Genomic DNA, 19,698 nt, shown 5'->3' on the forward strand with positions numbered 1-19,698 from the left:
GTACAGAAACAGAACTCACTTTTCATTGCATAGTGTGCAGCTAATTTGAGGTGTCGATGACCAAATTGTGAAGTTTTGGTGCTAAATAGGTCCTGACGCAGTCCTCGTGAAGTGAAAAAATTTACCAGAATAAGGCCCCGTTCACATGGGGCACGGGATGGCGTATTTTGGTCCTGATTTTCACGCAGGAAGCCACATCAGAATAGGACCAATATGCACCTGCTGCGGCTTCCGAAAGTTGCGGCTTCCCACTCCGGAGCAGGCACAAATGAATGGGCCTAGTTTGGAGGGTGCTGCTGCGAGGCAAACGCTGCAGCTGAATCAGCCGTGGAATCCGCCTGAAGAAAGGGCAGCTCGCTGCTTTTTTCCGTGAGCGGGAACATACCACTCACGGAAAAAAGGAAGTTAGCGGTCTGCATAGACCTCTATTGTAAGGGGGTGGATTCAGCACCCTAATCTGTCCCCTTTTGCCCCGTGTGAACGAGCCCTTATATAGCAGATTATTTAAGGTAGTGGAAAAATAATCCTCCTGCTCGATCTTCAGGCAGATTCCACCTCAGAGCCGTATGGAAAAAATAGGAGGTGGAAAATCCGGCCTGGCCAGTAAGGAATCTGATGGAGATTCGGGGGCTGATTTGGTAAAACGGAAAAATTCTTCTTCTAAATTCCTGAAGCAGCTTCTACAAATGTGTAAACCTCACCTTAGACCGCAATCACACTATGGAATCCGGACTAGAAAATCTGTTCAATACATCAGTCACATTTCCCAGCCCGAACTCTGTCCACACACCAGGACTCCCCGTATCTTAGTGATCTATGACGCTAGGAGTCCCTGCTTCCTTGTGACTCCACAGACCCTACTACATACTGTATGGGACAGCAGATCCGCGGTGAGTTCAGGCTGGGAAATCCAGCAGATGTGGTTTGTAGTCTATTGTGTGTATGGGGTGTAATACAGTAAGATTTATGGCATCCTACAGTATTATTCCACATAAGTGGCCATATTTAAGCAGCCATGGATTGTGTTCACCTCTACGGTGACCTGGAGCAGTGGTGGCGTCTCCTGCCCCGCTTCATTACTATTCACTATCACTGACCTCCGTCTCAGCACAGTGAATACTCATGAAGTAGGCCGCGCTGCCGTCATTTGCTGCCTGTGCCACTGACTTCACTTTTTCACACGGTCTGAAGCGTCTCAGGCAGCGGCAGCTCAGTGGGGAATATACTTATAAGGTTATGTTATTCAGAAATATTAATATCCATTTTCTTCTTGTCAGATGACTGCACCAGGAGCTCAGAGGGACATCTGATATCCACAGATTCTAAAGAAGAGGATCATTGGATCAAACAAGATCCATATGAAGAACATGCCATTACCCCAGACATACCCTCAGCCCTTCAGAAGAAAAATCTTTTTTCTAATTCATCACAGTCTGTTAAGCAAAATAAAATCTGCAGCAAGAGTGTTAATCATCAGAGAGCTCACACAGGAGAGAAGCCTTATTCATGTCCAGAATGTGGGAAATGTTTTACTCAGAAATCACATCTTGTTCAACATCAAAGGATTCACACAGGGGAGAAGCCATATTCATGCCCAGAATGTGGGAAATGTTTTACTCAGAAATCACATCTTGTTCAACATCAAAGGATTCACACAGGGGAGAAGCCATATTCATGTCCAGAATGTGGGAAATGTTTTACCCAGAAATCAGAACTTGTTGAACATGAAAGAACTCACGATGGGGAGGAGCCATATTCATGCCCAGAATGTGGGAAATGTTTTACTCAGAAATCACATCTTGTTCAACATCAAAGGATTCACACAGGGGAGAAGCCATATTCATGCCCAGAATGTGGGAAATGTTTTACTCAGAAATCACATCTTGTTCAACATCAAAGGATTCACACAGGGGAGAAGCCATATTCATGTCCACAATGTGGGAAATGTTTTACCCAGAAATCAGAACTTGTTGAACATGAAAGAACTCACAATGGGGAGGAGCCATATTCATGCCCAGAATGTGGGAAATGTTTTACTCAGAAATCACATCTTGTTCAACATCAAAGAATTCACACAGGGGAGAAGCCATATTCATGCCCAGAATGTGGGAAATGTTTTACTCAGAAATCACATCTTGTTCAACATCAAAGGATTCACACAGGGGAGAAGCCATATTCATGCCCAGAATGTGGGAAATGTTTTACCCAGAAATCAGAACTTGTTAAACATGAAAGAGCTCACAATGGGGAGGAGCCATATTCATGCCCAGAATGTGGGAAATGTTTTACCCAGAAATCAGAACTTGTTAAACATGAAAGAGCTCACAATGGGGAGGAGCCATATTCATGTCCAGAATGTGGGAAATGTTTTACCCAGAAATCAGAACTTGTTGAACATGAAAGAACTCACAATGGGGAGGAGCCATATTCATGCCCAGAATGTGGGAAATGTTTTACCCAGAAATCAGAACTTGTTAAACATGAAAGAGCTCACTATGGGGAGAAGCCATATTCATGTCCAGAATGTGGGAAATGTTTTACCCAGAAATCAGAACTTGTTGAACATGAAAGAACTCACAATGGGGAGGAGCCATATTCATGCCCAGAATGTGGGAAATGTTTTACTCAGAAATCACATCTTGTTCAACATCAAAGGATTCACACAGGGGAGAAGCCATATTAATGCCCAGAATGTGGGAAATGTTTTACTCAGAAATCACATCTTGTTCAACATCAAAGGATTCACACAGGGGAGAAGCCATATTCATGCACAGAATGTGGGAAATGTTTTACCCAGAAATCAGAACTTGTTAAACATGAAAGAGCTCATAATGGGGAGGAGCCGTATTCATGCCCAGAATGTGGGAAATGTTTTACCCAGAAATCAGAACTTGTTAAACATGAAAGAGCTCACAATGGGGAGGAGCCATATTCATGCCCAGAATGTGGGAAATGTTTTACTCAGAAATCACATCTTGTTCAACATCAAAGGATTCACTCAGGGAAGAAGCCATATTCATGCCCAGAATGTGGGAAATGTTTTATTCAGAAATCACATTTTGTTCAACATCAAAGGAGACACACAGGGGAGAAGCGGGTTGTAAATGAATTTTCAACTTGAAGTCCTTGACCCCTCTAGATATTATGAAGGAATTGACAATCACAGGTTTTTTTTAGGTTAACTTATTAATTTTACTTTAACCCCTACATACACTTTCACGTACATGTTTGAGAGAGAATGTGGGTAGCTTCTGCATCCCCACCTACATGTACGTGATGATGATCGATCATGCTCAGAATTGGAGCACGTGTGATCACTGTGGGAGTCCAGCTGTATCTGACAGACAGGCTCCAGTTGCAACAGTGATAACACCAATCCCCTCTGTTTAACCCTTACGATGCTGTGACCGCAGCATCTAAAGTGTTTGTTAGTGACACTGAATACCACGGGCAGCATCAGGAGCGGGTGTTATCTGCACAGTGAGCATGTTTAACTCCCAACTGTAGCATTAATTAATTTTCCAGAAATGAATACGCAGCTGATGGTGAAAGGTGAAAATGACAATTTTTCCGGGAATACGTCATTTCAGTGAGTAATTTGTTGTACCCGGTTTGTATCAGAGACAAATGCTCCAAAAACTGTTGTGCCTGGGATACCTGCCTAACAGTGTTTGGAGTGTGTTTCTCTGCTGACACAAGATGGCACAACATATCAGGCACTGAAATAGCGTATCTATGGAAAAATTTTAATTTGCACTTTTTATTATCAGCTGCGGATTACTTTTTGGAAATTAAATTAATGCAACATTCAAGGGTTAAGAATACTCGATACACTGCCTGATAAATCCCTTGAGGGGTGTAGTTTTCAAAGTGAGGTTATGTATCTGTGGGTTCTATAAGTGCATCACAATAAATTAGAATATCATCAAAAAGTCTTTGTTTTTTAATAATTCAATTGAAAACGTGAAACTCATATATTGTTTTGAGTCATAACAGAGAGAACTTCATTTGTCTTAATGTTGATGATTATGGCTTACAGCCAAGACGAAACCTAAAAGTCATTATGTCAGAAAATTAGAATAATTAGCCCAAAACCGCTGCAAAAGCTTCGTGAGCATATAAAAATGTCCTTTAGGCTGAGGCCCCACGTTGCGGAAACGTAGCTTTTTTTGTTACAGATTTTGATGTGGTTTTTGAGCCAAAGCCAGCAATGGATTGAGCAGAAGTAGTAAAAGAGCTTCCTATATATTTCTAATTCCTTTTGTAGCCATTCTTGGCTTTGGCTCAAAAAACTGAAGCGAAATCTGCAACAAAAAAAGCTGCATTTCTGCAATGTGGGTCCTCAGCCTTAGTCTGGTTCAGTAAGCGACACAATCATGGGGAAGACTGCTGACCTGACAGATGTGCAGAAGGTCCATCATTGACTCACTCCACAAGGAGGGGAAGCCACAAAAGGTTATTGCTAAAGAAGCTGCTGTTCGCACGGGGCTGTATCTAAGCATATTAATGGAAAGTTGAGTGGAAGGAAAGAGTGTGGTAGAAAAAGGTGCACAAGCAACCGGGATAACCACAGCCTTGATAGGATTGTTAAGACAAGGCCATTTCAAAATTGTGGGTAGATTCACAAGAAGTCGACTGCCTGGAGTCAGAGGATCAAGAGTCACCACACACAGACATATCCAGGACATGGGCTACAAGTGTTGCTTCCATGTGTCAGCCACTCATGACTAAAAGACAACACCAGAAGCCTCTTACCTGGGCCAAGGAGAGAAAGAACTGGACTGTTCTCAGTGGTGAAAGGTGTTTTCATGGGAAAGTAAATGTTTCATTTCATTTGTTTGGTCCCGGAGTCTGGAGAAGAGCGGAGAGGCCGCTGTCTACAATCCAAGCTGCTGGAGGTCTAGTGTGAAGTTTCCACAATCACTGATGGTTTGGGGAGCCTTGTCATCTGCTGGTGCAGCACTGTGTTTTATCAAGTCAGTGCTGTTATGGTCTGGGGAACTCTGACCATAGACTGGCCCCTGACTGATGACTTCTCAGTCAGGTTAATGAAAAAAAACATACAAAAAGCAGAAGTATGAGCAGTTTCGAATACTAGTGTGGATACTCCTATACCCTGCCTGGCACAACTAGAAGTAGCTGTGGGCCCGATTAACTAGCCTGAGTGGGCGCGGACACAGCCAGAGAGATAACTAATAGAGATGAACGAACACTGTTCGGATCAGCCGATCCAAACAGCATGCTCCCATAGAAATGAATGGAAGCACCTGTGACGCCGCCGGCAAAGTCAGCGTCACAGGTGCTTCCATTCATTTCTATGGGAGTGTGCTGTTCGGATCAGCTGATCCGAACAGTGTTCGCTCATCTCTAATAACTAACCTAATATGAAACAGAAACTCCTGACTAGTTTCACATTTATGAAGGAGAAGCAGATACAGAAAAAGCCCCGCCCAGGTGTCCGACTGGACACGGTGAATATGAGGAACACAAAGTATAGAGGAGGAAATAAATGTGAAACACGGGAAAACTGAACTAAAGCAAAGGGATAGGGAAAAACAGAACTTAGTATCACACACAAAAAAACTTAACAAAAAATCCAAACCTCCAAACAGCAAAAATGACCTAGGGTTCACTGCACCCTGAACACTATTAGAGATGAGCGAACACTGTTCTATCGAACACATGTTCGATCGGATATCAGGCTGTTTGAGATGTTCGATTCCATACGGAAACCACGTGGCAAACGCCAAAAAAATTTGATTCCCCTCCCACCTTCCCTGGCGCTTTTTTTTGCACCAATAACAGCGCAGGGGAGGTGGGACAGGAACTACGACAACGGGGGCATTGAAAAAAATCCGAAAAAGTCATTGGCTGCCGAAATCAGGTGACCCCCATTTTAGACAAATAGTGGATTTCAAATCCGGGTCATATGAGAATGTGAACTTTGTGACTATGAGACAGGGATAGATGTACAGGCAGGGATAGCTAGGGCTAACCTTTATTTATGTGGGAATGTTATTAAAAATAACTTTTTGGGGCTCTATCCGGTGTGTAATTGTGTTTTTTGTGAGATAAACTTTTTCCCATAGGAATGCATTGAGCAGCGTTGATTGGCCGAATGAGATAAAGAAGACGTGCAGAGACTCAGCAGTGTTGAGCAAGTTCTGCTCAACTACACCGTGTGCCGGTCAGCACTGCTGTGCGAGCTCGGCACACACTCAGCTCTGCATCACCGCTGGCATTGGCCAGCGTTGATTGGCCAGTATACAGAATCAGTATACAGAATCAGCAGAGCTGAGTGTGTGCCGAGCTCGCACAGCAGAGCCGACCAGCACATGGTGTAGTTGAGCAGAACTGGCTCAACACTGCTGAGTCTCTGAACAGCAGTGGTGAGTGTGTGCACTCGCTCAGCTCGGCTGCATCACCGCATACCCATAGGAATGCATTGGCCAGTCTCCAGCCAATCAGCGCTGGCTCTGCCGGAGGAGACGGAGTCTAAGGTCGGACCTGAATGGAGACTGGTGTGGAGCGATCTTAGACTCCGCCTCCTCCGGCAGAGCCAGCGCTGATTGGCCGAATTCTGAAGACTGGCCAATCAGCGCTGGCCAATGCATTCCTATGGGAAAAAGTTAGCTTGCGAAAATCGCAAGCTGACAGGGATTTCCATGAAATAAAGTGACTTTTATGCCCCCAGACATGCTTCCCCTGCTGTCCCAGTGTCATTCCAGGGTGTTGGTATCATTTCCTGGGGTGTCATAGTGGACTTGGTGACCCTCCTGAGACGGATTTGGGTTTCCCCCTTAACGAGTATATGCTCCCCATAGACTATAATGGAGTTCGAAACCCGTTCGAACAGTTGAACAGTGAGCGGCTGTTCGAATAGGATTTCGAACTTCGAACATTTGGGTGTTCGCTCATCTCTAAACACTATGTTTGGAGAAGGAGCTCAATACTCAAATCTGGATAGTGTGAACAGGCAACAAGGACTGGATGGGCCAGGGCTCAGATGCAGATGATATTGCAGGCTTCAGTCAGACAGACCATGTCTGGGACCAGGCACTGAAGATTTAAGACCGGTATCAGACAACATGCCCAGCAGATCTAAGTAGGAAGAGCAGGTCTCAGAACCGCCCACAGCCTGTAATAGCCCTCAGTACAACAGGGGACTTAACCCCTGCAGAGGCCAAGACACAACAGGCACTAATCCACAAGGCAACTCATCATGTGATCCATGCTTGAGTGCTGCTGCAGAAACCGCATGCCTAGTGTGAACACTCCCCTGCAGCGCATCAGGTGATTCATGCGCCAAATGCTGCCCGGACACTCCACGCCTGAACCTAACAGGCCGAGAGCGCAAAGATCGGGTCGTAAAAAGTGCAGCCGTCTACCAGGAGATTTGTTAGGATAGTTTTTACATTATATGACATAAATTGTATATTTTTCATTATTGATATTTGATCAGCATTTGACCCAGACAAATGCTAAAATTATGCTAATTGTATGACAGGGAAGACACTTCCCTGTTCAAGTTTCTGTCTAGGTGGTCAGCAGTTTATTTAATCTTTTAAGATGTCGGCATATTACTTCTGTATTTTTAAAATGTTAACTAGAGATGAGCGAGTAGTGAAATATTCGAAAATTCTAAATTCGATTCGAGTAGACCTCAATATTCGACTATTCGATCGAATATCGAATCCCATTATAGTCTATGGGAAAACATGCTCGTTTCAGGGAAACAAAAATTCGACCAATTGGAGTCACCAAGTCCACAATGAAACCCCAGGAAATGATGCCAACACCTTTGGAATGCAACTGGGACAGCAGGAGAAGCATGCCTGGTGGCATCTAACACGCCCAAGTCCTAGTAGTATTATTTTTGCTGCTGCTACTACTGATTTAGCCCACCAATGACTGTATATGTTTTTTTTCCAATGCCTACGTTGTCCTAGTTCCTGTCCCACCTCCCCTGCATAGTTATTGGTGTAAAAAAAGCGCCAGGGAAGATGGGAGGGAAATCAAATTTTTACTGCGTTTACCGCGTGGTATTCAACCGAGTACGAGTATTTAGAATACAAAAGTATTCAGTCGAATACCTACTCAATCAAATATTACTCACTCATCTCTAATGTTAACCAAAAAAGTCATATGACTGATTTATTATAAAAACTCCTGAAGACTGATAATGTGCAGACAACACGCTGGATGGCACGCTAGGTGTTGTCTCTATTTGTTAACAAAACTAATTTTACTTTGTTTCAGACAAGCCTGATGTCCTAGATTTGTTAAAGGGGTATTCCCATAACTCTTGTTCTGCAGCCTGAAGGCTCTGTGCTCTCTTCACTTCCTGAATTTCTCGGCACATTGGGCGGGGTTTCACTTGCTCTGCTATGCATTACCACAGTATGAAGCTGATGTGGAAACTGATGTAGCAGAGCTGGATTTGAGTCAGCTTGCATTACATACAGAGGTAACGGACTCCTTATCTCAGCCCTTATCAGCCAAATTCAATTAAACCGGCTGATAAGTGGAAAAACTGAAGATAGACAGCACAGTAATCCCGAAGCTCTCACCTCCCCCTCCCCTATCTTAGGAGTTCCGTAGCTTGTCATCCCCTTACCCCCCCCTTCCCCGAGAGCAGGCAGGTAAGTCACTTGGGAAATGAGCAGATAAGCCCAGTGGCCATAGAAACGCAGTGTCAACAATGAAGTGAATAAATTAAGATAGTGGCCAAACAAAGCAGTTTTGATAAATCAATGTATTTAGGAAAAGTCTTAAATCCACATAAACTAGCAGTATAGATAGGATCCTTGTTATAGGACAACCTCTTTAAGGGTTTGTGAATTCTCCTCACATTGTTGGTCCTTCGAGCCGGAATTCAATCTCTCCTGAACGATCCTAGACTGGACTGAAGGTGCATTGGAGACCGGGTAATAAACACCTCGGCCTTCCTGTATTAAAAGACCTCCATCTGAATTGCCGTAAAAAGAGGCCAGTCCAACATAATTGGGGTGGAGTGACGAATTCTGAATAGTCATTGGGGGATTCTGGACATCTGGATTGTTTGAATCAAAGTAAATCAAATGCTTGAGTTTGTATGTAACTTATGGGACTATAATTTTATTTGTAGGGTCCATAGAGTTAACATTGGGGCGGTATCCCCGGGGCCTTGGGTTAGAGTCTCAAGACTAAGTCCAAAGCCATTGTGAGAAGGGTACAGGAAATAATTCTGGCTCCATGCTAGCCTCTAAAAGATAGTACTGATAGATAAGACATCTATGATCTGTCATTACATGTTGTCCGTCTTTCTTAATGTTGCTTGTGTGAAGTTCTGATTTTTGGTTCCTTTTTTTTTTTTTCTTTTTTCCTATAGACACCAGGACGAGTTATTCATGGTTTGTTCTGTTTTTATGTAAATTCTAGAGCAGGTAGATATTATCTTACTGACATTAAGGTAGTGTTAGGGAATTGCTAGAACAACAATTCCCCAGTAGCTGCTGAACCCTGGAGGAAGGGGCACAAGAGATAGTGAGCCCTGGTCTGAAACTCCCTTCCTGCTTGCTGGTCCTATCCTACATGATAAGCGACAACTTGGAGACAATCCCTTCCTATATACGTACACAAAAAATGCAGACAAGACAACCAACAACAAAGGGAGGTCAGCTAGCCAGGGGTCAGTAACAGTCGAGCAATGCAGTGTCAAAATCGATATCCAAAAGAGTAGTCAATAGGAAAAGCCAGAGGTCAAGAATCAGAATACAAGAATAAACAGCAAGAGAAAAAGCCAGCACGCATAAGGTAATAGCCAGCACCAATGTGAATGTGAGCCAAGAATAAATAGGAAGGATGAATCCGCCCTGGAGTTGATAGGAAGGCATGTCATACTTCACCACTTTTATCTTATTGGTATGGGAGCCATATACCTGTAATTTCTTGCTTTGATCAGAGCTTGCACTTATATACATATTGCACTGTTCATTCCCATTATGATTTTGGAAGTATACTTACCTCATCCATCATATCTTGGGGTGAATTCAGACTGTGCGCTTTGTATGGATCCTAATACTTACTGCTGTTTATTGACTCCTATTACATGGGAGATGTATCCATACGCCTTGGGCACAAGGGATTCTATTTTTCGGGGCTTTTTTGTGAAGCTAAATTATTCTAATTGATAAAGGTAAATTTATCCTTTGGCATGGTGAAGCTAATATCTCGTTATTGTTGGAACAACTTAGTTGGTCGCTTATGATTTTCACTGTGTAGTTTTCGCTGTACAGTGAGAGAGCAGGGTCTCTATAGGCCGGTTTTTGCTATCCTTACACCCCTGACGTATTGAGTGGGCAAGACCTATAGCATTGCGCCATGCCAGGTGATGAGCGGCACAGGGGCGTGGTATGTGGAGATAAAAAGCGAACAGACCCCACGCTCGGCGGCATACTACACTGTACCATGCTCTACCATCTGGAGCACTGGTAATGTAGTTCTAACCGCAACTCTTTTGTTTTCTTTGGGGTGGAATCTTTTTTTCCTCCTGATGACCTGTGATGCTTAGACATTAGCAATGAAACACGTTGAGCGGAGCTTATTTTAGAAACGCCGTATCTCCCACTTACTTACAACTGAATGTGAGATGTATATAGGGGCTTTTATTGGTATGCTCAGCGTGCCTACAGCGATCTAAACAGGGATCCAACTTGAATTTCTATGGGTGCAACAGCCCTTAAGAGGTCCCACGTCTTATTTATGACTCATCAATCATTATTGAGTTATATCTTCCCAAGAATACATATCAGTATAAGAGGGGTATGTGAATAGGAGCCGAGTGGGTGGAGTTATTTTATCCCCCGGTTTTACTCTGAGTTGTATAAATCACTTCCTATATGCCATCACCTACTCTATATTTTCATTCTCTTGTAATTTATATTAGTATAGGTTAAGTTTTATTACTCCTTCTGTGTCGTCTACATCTGTAGATGGGAATCAAGCAGAATTCCCAGAAAACCTTGCAAAACCTGGAAACTCTATTTGACCAATTTATGACCCATCCTATTTTTTGTAAAGTCTGACCCACTATTTGAACCTGATGTTGAAGAAGAAGAAAAAGACTGAGCTACTACCAAGAGGCCGTCTAGATAGGGGACCACTATCAAATTTTGTTTCCTTAGGAAAGCTACTACTTCCACCATCACCTTTGTAAATAGCCTTGGGGCTGATCATATTCCAAAGGGGAGGGCCCCAAAGTGAAAATGAGGTTTGTCCCCCACCCCTCATGCTGGACTGCAAACCTTAAAAATTTTTGGTAGAGAGGATGAATAGGGATTTGATAATATACATCCTGAAGGTTGATGGTGACCATGAAATGGTCCTGCCGTAGCAGGCGAATTGTGGATTTTACTGACTCCACCTTGAAACGATGACAAACTATATATATGTTTAAAGGTTTCATGTTTACAATTATTCTGTACGCCCCACTTGGCTTTTTTTTTTTACGCCATAAACAGGCGGGAATAATGACCTTCTCCTCTTTCTAAGGGGGAAACAGGACAAACTACTTCCATGTACAGAAGTTTCTAGACACTTTCTATCAAAGCCAGGTGAAGTGTAGGAGATGGAATGGATGAAATCACGACACTCCTGGGGGATAGGTTGAAAACTATATTTTGAAGCCGTTTGCTATGGAATTTAGGATGTACAGGTTGAATGTTACTTCCCTCCAGGGTATGGCATACTTGGACAACCCACCTCCTATCCTCCTGATGTCATTGTTTGTCCCTGGACTGTTTATTGGGGTTGAAGAGGATATTTTCTCCCCTGCTCCCCTTAGGGAAACTCCATCTTCCTGTCTTACCCTTGGTTTTGTATCCATTATTCTATCCTTGAAAGGGACAAAACAACTGTTTGATTTTTGAAAGCTTTGGTTCTGGAGGTGACTTCCTTTTATCTAAACCTTTTTCAAGCAACAAATCTAAATCAGGGCCAAACACTTCCTCTCCCTGGAAGGGAATAGCTCACAGCTTCTGCTTGGACATTGTCACTAGCCCACATTTTCAGCCATAACGCCTGGTGGGTTCTATTTCAGAGGACCTCAGATCTAGAAGCATCTGCTAAAAAGCCTGTGGCCTTCTGTAGTAGCGGGGTGGAGGATAAGATGTCTTCCGTAGAGGTGCCTTCTCTAAGATGGATCTCTAGTTGGTCTAGCCATCTATAAATAGACCTTGGCACACATTGCCCCAATGTTAACTTGTAACAGGGCTGAAGAGCATTCCCAGCGAGTCTTTAAGTTGTGATGAGTCTTCAAAGGAAGCGTGTCCCCCCCCACCCCCACTTTAGCCACCTTTCCGGATGTAGCCACTCATCCTGAATAAGACTCTCTAAATTTTCATGAATGCAAGAAAACTAATCTTTCTTTGGCCTAAGCCCTTCAAACACCTCATCATGAACCGTTTGCTTTTCCTGAACATCATCCATGTTCCTGGTGCTTTTAACAGCAAAAAGAAGCTCCTGAGTAAATGCGAATGAGAGATAATATCTTCTATCCTCCATATCCGAAGGTCCAGGTAATTCCCTTTCCTCCATGAAATCTTCGGACACAGATGGGACATAGACATCAGTACTTTCTGAATCTGGCTCTATCATTAACTTCCTTTCTTTGGCCGCAGGTCGTGGCTCAGCAGAGGCAAAGCTATGAGAAAAAGAAGCTATGGAGGACTGGATCTCCTGCCGAACCATCCCTTTAAGATCCTCCATTAATGACAGCTGTTCCTCTTTATTTTCTCAGTGCAAGGCTGACAGGGATTTATTAGATGTGGAAGAAAGTTTCTTCTCATAGATGGCACATTTTTTAAATACAGACATTTTCTTAGAAGACACATCTTTAGTTTCTTCTCCCCTTTAAATACCTGACAATAAAGGGATATAAGAACTCCCATAAACATACCATGTAAAACCCCATTACCAGATTACTCATTGGGGCTGGGGGTACGCCAAGCTCATACACCCCTCTAGAGGACTCATCTCCAGGCATCATAACACACAGACACAGATGGCCCTACCTGAGACGACAGCCTCTTGGTCTGGGAAGATTTTAACTAGCCACCGATGACCAGCGTACTCCATTCCACGAATAGGAATACTTCAAGTTTCCCTCCATTTGCTTCCTTTCCCTGGAACCAGAAGTGACAATACTGTCGTGTGTTCTACCATGGAACGCAGGATGCTGAGCCGACTGCAGCGCAGGTAGGTGGACGCTATAGGCCAGGGAGCCTCAACAGAGGGACCAAGGCCCACATACTCGTCTCTACTGTATCCAGTTCTGCTGGATAATTATGTCTGCCCACTAATAGGGACAGGAAAATACACTGAAGAGAGAGGAGGGGGGGGGGGTTATTTAACCTCTTGTGTGCTTTTTCATGGTATATCCCGCTATAACCTGTGTCCCTCCAGTGTACCCCACATTACTAACAAGCACCCCACTATACCCCATGTCCCTCCAGTGTACCCCACATTACTAACAATAATAATAAATTTTATTTATATAGCGCCAACATATTCCGCAGCGCTGTACAATTTGTAGGGTTCAAATACAGACAGAAAGATACATTACAAAGAAAGTCATTTCACATAATGGGACTGAGGGCCCTGCTCACAAGAGCTTACAATCTATGAGGTAGAGGGGGTGACACAAGAGGTAGCAGGGGCGGCATTGCTTATACAGAGGTCAGACACTTTTGTAATAGAGGTGACTGTCACTACACACACATAAAACTTTATGAGCCGTCACCAGTCATGTCCTTTAACATGTGGTTGGAGCTTGGACCTATAAAGTTAGCCTGAGATGGCATCATATCATGTGGGGAAATGTGGGAGCGGGGACAGAGGACGGTTACATTTTGGGGATTCTAATGACGGTACAGAAGGGTTTACGTTAGACATTGTGATCGGCCTGTCTGATAAGATGTGTCTTTAGTTTGCGTTTGAAGCTGTAGAAATTGGGAGTTAATCTGATTGTCCGGGGTAGAGCATTCCAGAGAAGTGGTGCAGCTCGGGAGAAGTCTTGTATACGAGCGTGGGAGGTTCTGATAATAGAGGATGTAAGTGTTAGGTCATTGAGTGAGCGGAGAACACGGGTTGGGCGGTAGACAGAGATGAGGGAGGAGATGTAGGGAGGTGCGGCATTATGGAGAGCCTTGTGGATGAGAGTGATAACTTTATATTTTATTCTATAATGAATAGGCAGCCAATGTAGTGACTGGCACAGACCAGAGGCATCGCTGTAGCGTCTAGCCTGATAGATGAGCCTGGCCGCTGCATTCAGAATAGATTATAGAGGGGAGAGTTTAGTGAGGGGAAGACAGATTAGTAAGGAGTTACAGTAGTCAAGGCGAGAATGAATCAGAGAGACAATAAGTGTCTTTAGTGTATCTCTGGTAAGGAAAGGGCGTATTCTGGAGATGTTTTTGAGGTGGAGGTGACATGAACGTGCGAGTGATTCAATATGTGGGGTGAAGGAAAGGTGTGCGTCAAACATGACCCCGAGGTAGCGGGCCTGCTGCCTAGGAGTTATAGTAAGGCCTGAGACTACAATGGATATATCAGGGACAGATCTATTAGATGGGGAAACAGTAGTAGTTCAGTCTTGGAGAGATTTAGTTTCAGATTGAGCAAGGACATGATATTAGAGACAGCAGAGAGACAGCCACTGGTGTTCTGTATGAGTGCAGGGGTGATGTCACGGGAAGATGTGTATAATTGGGTGTCATCAGCATAAAGATGGTACCTGAAGCCAAATCTGGTGATGGTTTGTCCAATGGGGGAGAGAGAAAAGAGCAGGGGGCCTAGGACCGAGCCCTGAGGAACCCCAACAGCAAGGGAAAGAGGGGAGGAAACAGAGCTGGCAAATGATACACTGAAAGTGCGGTCTGAGAGATAAGAGGAGAACCAGGAGAGCGCAGTGTTGTTGAGGCCATTGAGCAGTGGGTGTGCAACTGTGGGGCATAATAGAACTTGAAGGGTCCACTGTGGGGCATAATGGAGTCTGAGATGTCTGTGTTGCAAACTTTACAGAGTCAAGTCACAGCTGGAAGAAGTGGTCATGGTAAAGGGAAGAAGCAGGCAATGTGGAAAGACATCTCCTGTGAGTATTACTGCATTGTATTTGTTGTAATGTTACAGCCAGCACCCCCAACCCCCTTGCTGTCTCAGTACGAGGGGGGGGAGTCTTTTGATCGTCCACCTCAGGCAGCAGAAAGGCTAGATTCACCACTGCTCCCCACACACTACACCCTGCACATCTCTCCATCTTCCTCCATTGTACAGGACACAACTTTTCTTCATGCAAAAGGATATTTTTGCAAGCAGACACGCCTACCCAGTCACGTGACTAGAGAATCCCATGTGACCATCTGATGTCAGAAGGTCCTTACCGAGTATAGCGTCTGCATCCATGGTTACATCTAGAATGATCGCTCCTCCCCCCCCCCCCCCTCCAGCAACTCCAATCTAGTGAACGGACTGGAACCAACTGCAGAGAGGAAGCGATAACAGCAGGACCTGGTCATGTGATTATGTGACTCCTCCCACACCTGTGACATCACAGGTCCTGTGAGCAGACGGCTGCTGTACCCGAGGAGGTAAGTGCTCGCTCTCAGCCCTTCTCGTACACTCATAAATATTTCTATAATAGTTTGGACATTGGAGGCGATTAGAACGTTTTTATTTTTTGTGGTTTGTTTTATACTTTTATTCTCAGGACCCCTAGGTACCTTAAACCTTTCATACCAATCGCTGTAATACTGATATATTGTGGTGAATAATAACATACATGACATGATGCCTCTGGCAGTGTGTAAGAGAAGAGATATAATGACAAGCCTGGGAGCTTTCAAATGGCTCCTGAGTGTCATGGCAGCCGATCGCCACCCTCTGAGGACGACCTGGAGAGCTGCGCACTTCAGAAGCTGTAGTCGCATTTCACCGTGTTAACAGCTGTGATCGGTGTTGGCACCAATGGCATCTGTAATTGGCCAGTCATGGTTTTATTTGACTACTGTAACTCCTTACTAATCTGTCTTCCCCTCACTAAACTCTCCCCTCTACAATCTATTCTGAATACAGCGGCCAGGCTCATCTATCAGGCTAGACGCTACAGCGAGGCCTCTGGTCTGTGCCGGTCACTACACTGGCTGCCTATTCATTATAGAATAAAATATAAAGTTATTACTCTCATCCACAAGGCTCTCCATAATGCCGCACCTCCATACATTTCCTCCCTCATCTCTGTCTACTGCCCAACCCGTGTTCTCCGCTCACTCAATGACCTAACACTTACATCCTCTATTATCAGAACCTCCCATGCTCGTATACAAGACTTCTCCCGAGCTGCACCACTTCTCTGGAATGCTCTACCCCGGACAATCAGATTAACTCCCAATTTCTACAGTTTCAAACGCAAATTAAAGACACATCTTTTTAGGCAGGCCTATCACATGTCATAATGTAAACCCTTCCGTACTATAATTAGAATCCCCAAAATCTAACCCTCCTCTGTCCCCGCTCCCACATTACCCCACATGATATGATGCTATCTCAGGCTAACTTTATAGGTCCAAGCTCCATCCACATGTTAAAGGTCACGACAGGTGACGGCTCATAAAGTTTTATGTTTGTGTAATGACAGTCACCTCTATTACAAAAGTGTCTGACCTCTGTATAAGCAATGCCGCCCCTGCTACCTCTTGTGTCATCCCCTCTACCTCATAGATTGTAAGCTCTTGTGAGCAGGGCCCTCAGTCCCATTGTGTGAAATGACTTTCTTTGTAATGTATCTGTCTGTATTTGAACCCTTCAATTTGTACAGCGCTGCGGAATATGTTGGCGCTATATAAATAAAATGTATTATTATTATTATACAGCTGGCATCTGCCGAGTATGGAGTGAGTTCAGCTCCCGAGCCTTCTTTATATACCCCTTCGCATATAATGAAGGGTTAAAGGGGTTGTCTTGGGGATTCAAAGGGGTTTTCCCATCTTCCTCACTCACCAACTTTCAGACTGCATTTTCTTTTCACTTCCTGGATTCCTCTGAAAGTTTGTGGCTGGATTTCACTCTGTGATAGACAGGCAAAGCCAGTGGTGAGATGGGTCTGTGTTTTCATACAGAGGTAACACACTCCCTGTCTCAGCCCTTATCAGCAAAATTCAATTAGCCGACCTGATAACTGGAAGAGCAGCTGGCTGTGTTAAATCAGCTACCCCTCCCTTTCTGAGAGCATTGAGCTACATCACTTGTCCTATACTGAGAGATAAGATCATCCACAGTTCCATGGTTATGGAAACACTGTGTAAACAATGAGACAGGCAAACAAAGCAGCTTTGCTGAAGCAATGTATTTAGGCAAAGTCTTGAATACACTGTCAGGATCTGGAGGTGCTGGGTCATTGGGATAGAAACAGGCTCCATGGTTTCAGTCCAAAATGTTGAGTTTTATTCACTCCAACAGATGGCAGTACATGCAGCAGCAAAGAAAAATACTAAATAAACACCTGCCCGTCTGGGCTCTAACTATACAAACGTTGGTTGCCTCACCTATGATAGAAACCAGTTCACATAGGAACCTCCGTTGTGGTTTTCCAGCCAAGCTCTGACCCAGTCTCTTACGAGAGCAGACTTCTTATGGCTCGCTATGAAGGCAACTGGACACAGCTGGGCTCCTGCAGGAATGTCTACAAGGTGTGGACTGGAGGCGATGAGAATAACAAGTCCCACTACCAACCTACCTGCCATTTCCTAAAAATCCAGCCCAGTGCATGGCACTTAAATTATGCTCAGCAAATACAGTTGTTTGCTGAGAAATAAACTCTCTGGATTTTTATCTCACACATCTAAGCAATTTGTGAGATGTACACCCCCTCCAGTATTACACCAGCCACCAGCTTACATATCCCCCCTTCTCCAGAGAGCAGGGCGTATGTGGCCATCAAACAATGGACCCTTAACAGAGCATCAGCATTTCCAAATAACTTCCCTGGTCTATGCTCCACACTGAAAACAAAATTTTGTAAGGATAGGAACCATCTGGTAACCCTAGCATTTCTATCCTTATTCATTTTCATCCATGTGGCCACGGTCAGTTACCAACTTAAATTTTCTGCCCAGGAGGTAGTACCACGGGGCATCCAGTGCCCACTTAATGGCCAAGCATTCCCTTCCCACAATGGCGTAGTTTTTCTCTGCAGGGGACAGCTTCCTGCTCAGGTACATTACTGGATGCTCCTCACCATTTACAACCTGGGACAGCACCGCGCCTAGACCTGCATTTGAGGCATCTGTCTGCACCAGGAACTACTTCCTAAAGTCAGGGGCTATCAGCACTGGCTGCTGGCATAGAGCTTGCTTTAGCTTCTGGAACACCTCCTCTGCCTCTGGTGTCCAGTGGATTATCACTGACTTCCCACCTTTCGTCAGGTCAGTGAGAGGAGCTGTGATAGAGGCAAAATTCGGCACAAAGTCCTGGATGTCCAACTTAAAAAAACTGTTTCCACATGGACAGGCAGAAGACGCACACAGACAGTCACCCAGTCAAGTGAATGGGTTTTAAAACTGACCGCTGGGTTTCTACCCCCTGTCTAGTTTCGCTGGGGCTGAAGACAGAAACCCAGCGGAATGCAGAAACTCAATGAGTGCAGCTGTGAACCGCCCCTAACTGATATCACATTATTTGTGAGCTAGATATTAGGACCTTCTAACTCTCTATAGCCTTACACACGTTTACATACAGCAGTGTGAGCTGGTTAGGTTCAGTGGACACTTCTTATTGTTTTTGTCTTTGGCATTTAGTTTTTTTTTTACTTTTTGTATATCAATAAAAGTTACATTTTAGTGTACTTCTACTTTATATCCGCATTATCCTCTGCATTAGTAACTTGTTGTTGCACGTTGCGTACTAGGCTGTAATACTTCCTCTTCTGTCAGGGTCAGGGAGGACTGTACAGTTAGTTCCAGTGTGCTGGTAATATCAGGGGCTGAGTGTCTTCACCTCTATGGCCAGTAGATTGTAGTCCAGACAGAAATGTGGGCGATCTATCTGTGACAGTTGTGGCTGTTCCAAGAGATCGATGGACGAACCATCACTTGTTGTGACTGAAGCTGCAGGGAAAGTCAGTGTCATCTGTACAAGTGTCAGCTCCGTATCTTTGGACTCTTCCTTCCCCTTTTGAGGGTTTCTTCCCACTCCTTAGTGAATAGCACTCCATAATAATATCCTATGCCAACATTTGAGTTTGTCTCTTATGGGGAAGTTAGCTCAGTAGAAGTTCAAACTTTATTTCTCATAGTCCAAGTTAAAAGTACATTGGCACGGCAGGAGGCACACTCTGAGTTGAGCGACAGCCGTTTCGTGCTAGGTTGCACTTTTTCATTCCTATACTCATCAGCTCTGCTACATCTGAGATCTACATCTTGCCTCACTTCCTCTACCTTATGCAGACGCTTCCCATCCAAATCCCTATGCCCTTTCTCAGGTGTCTCACCTCCACCCAACTACAATTTATCTGGTCAGACAGGCCTGCTCGAGTGGGTAAGGTCCTTCTCTTCCGCCCCAAAAATTGTGGTGGATTATCCCTCTCAGACCTGAAATCCTACTACTTGGCCACCCACCTGGCACATGTTGTGGACTGGTGTAGGCATGCCATGTCCAAGCCTT

General features: G+C 44.4%; 1 protein-coding gene and 1 pseudogene across 1 annotated transcript in view; one reads left to right on the forward strand and one right to left on the reverse strand.

Annotated features, from left to right (window-relative positions):
• Positions 1 to 19,698, reverse strand: part of LOC142191151 (uncharacterized) — a 1,229,165-nt gene that overhangs the window by 883,847 nt on the left and 325,620 nt on the right. The gene's annotated exons all lie outside the window — the stretch shown is intronic.
• Positions 1 to 19,698, forward strand: part of LOC142189744 (uncharacterized) — a 107,792-nt pseudogene that overhangs the window by 2,257 nt on the left and 85,837 nt on the right.

This window comes from Leptodactylus fuscus, chromosome 1, assembly GCF_031893055.1.
Source record: "Leptodactylus fuscus isolate aLepFus1 chromosome 1, aLepFus1.hap2, whole genome shotgun sequence".
Taxonomy (NCBI): domain Eukaryota; kingdom Metazoa; phylum Chordata; class Amphibia; order Anura; family Leptodactylidae; genus Leptodactylus; species Leptodactylus fuscus.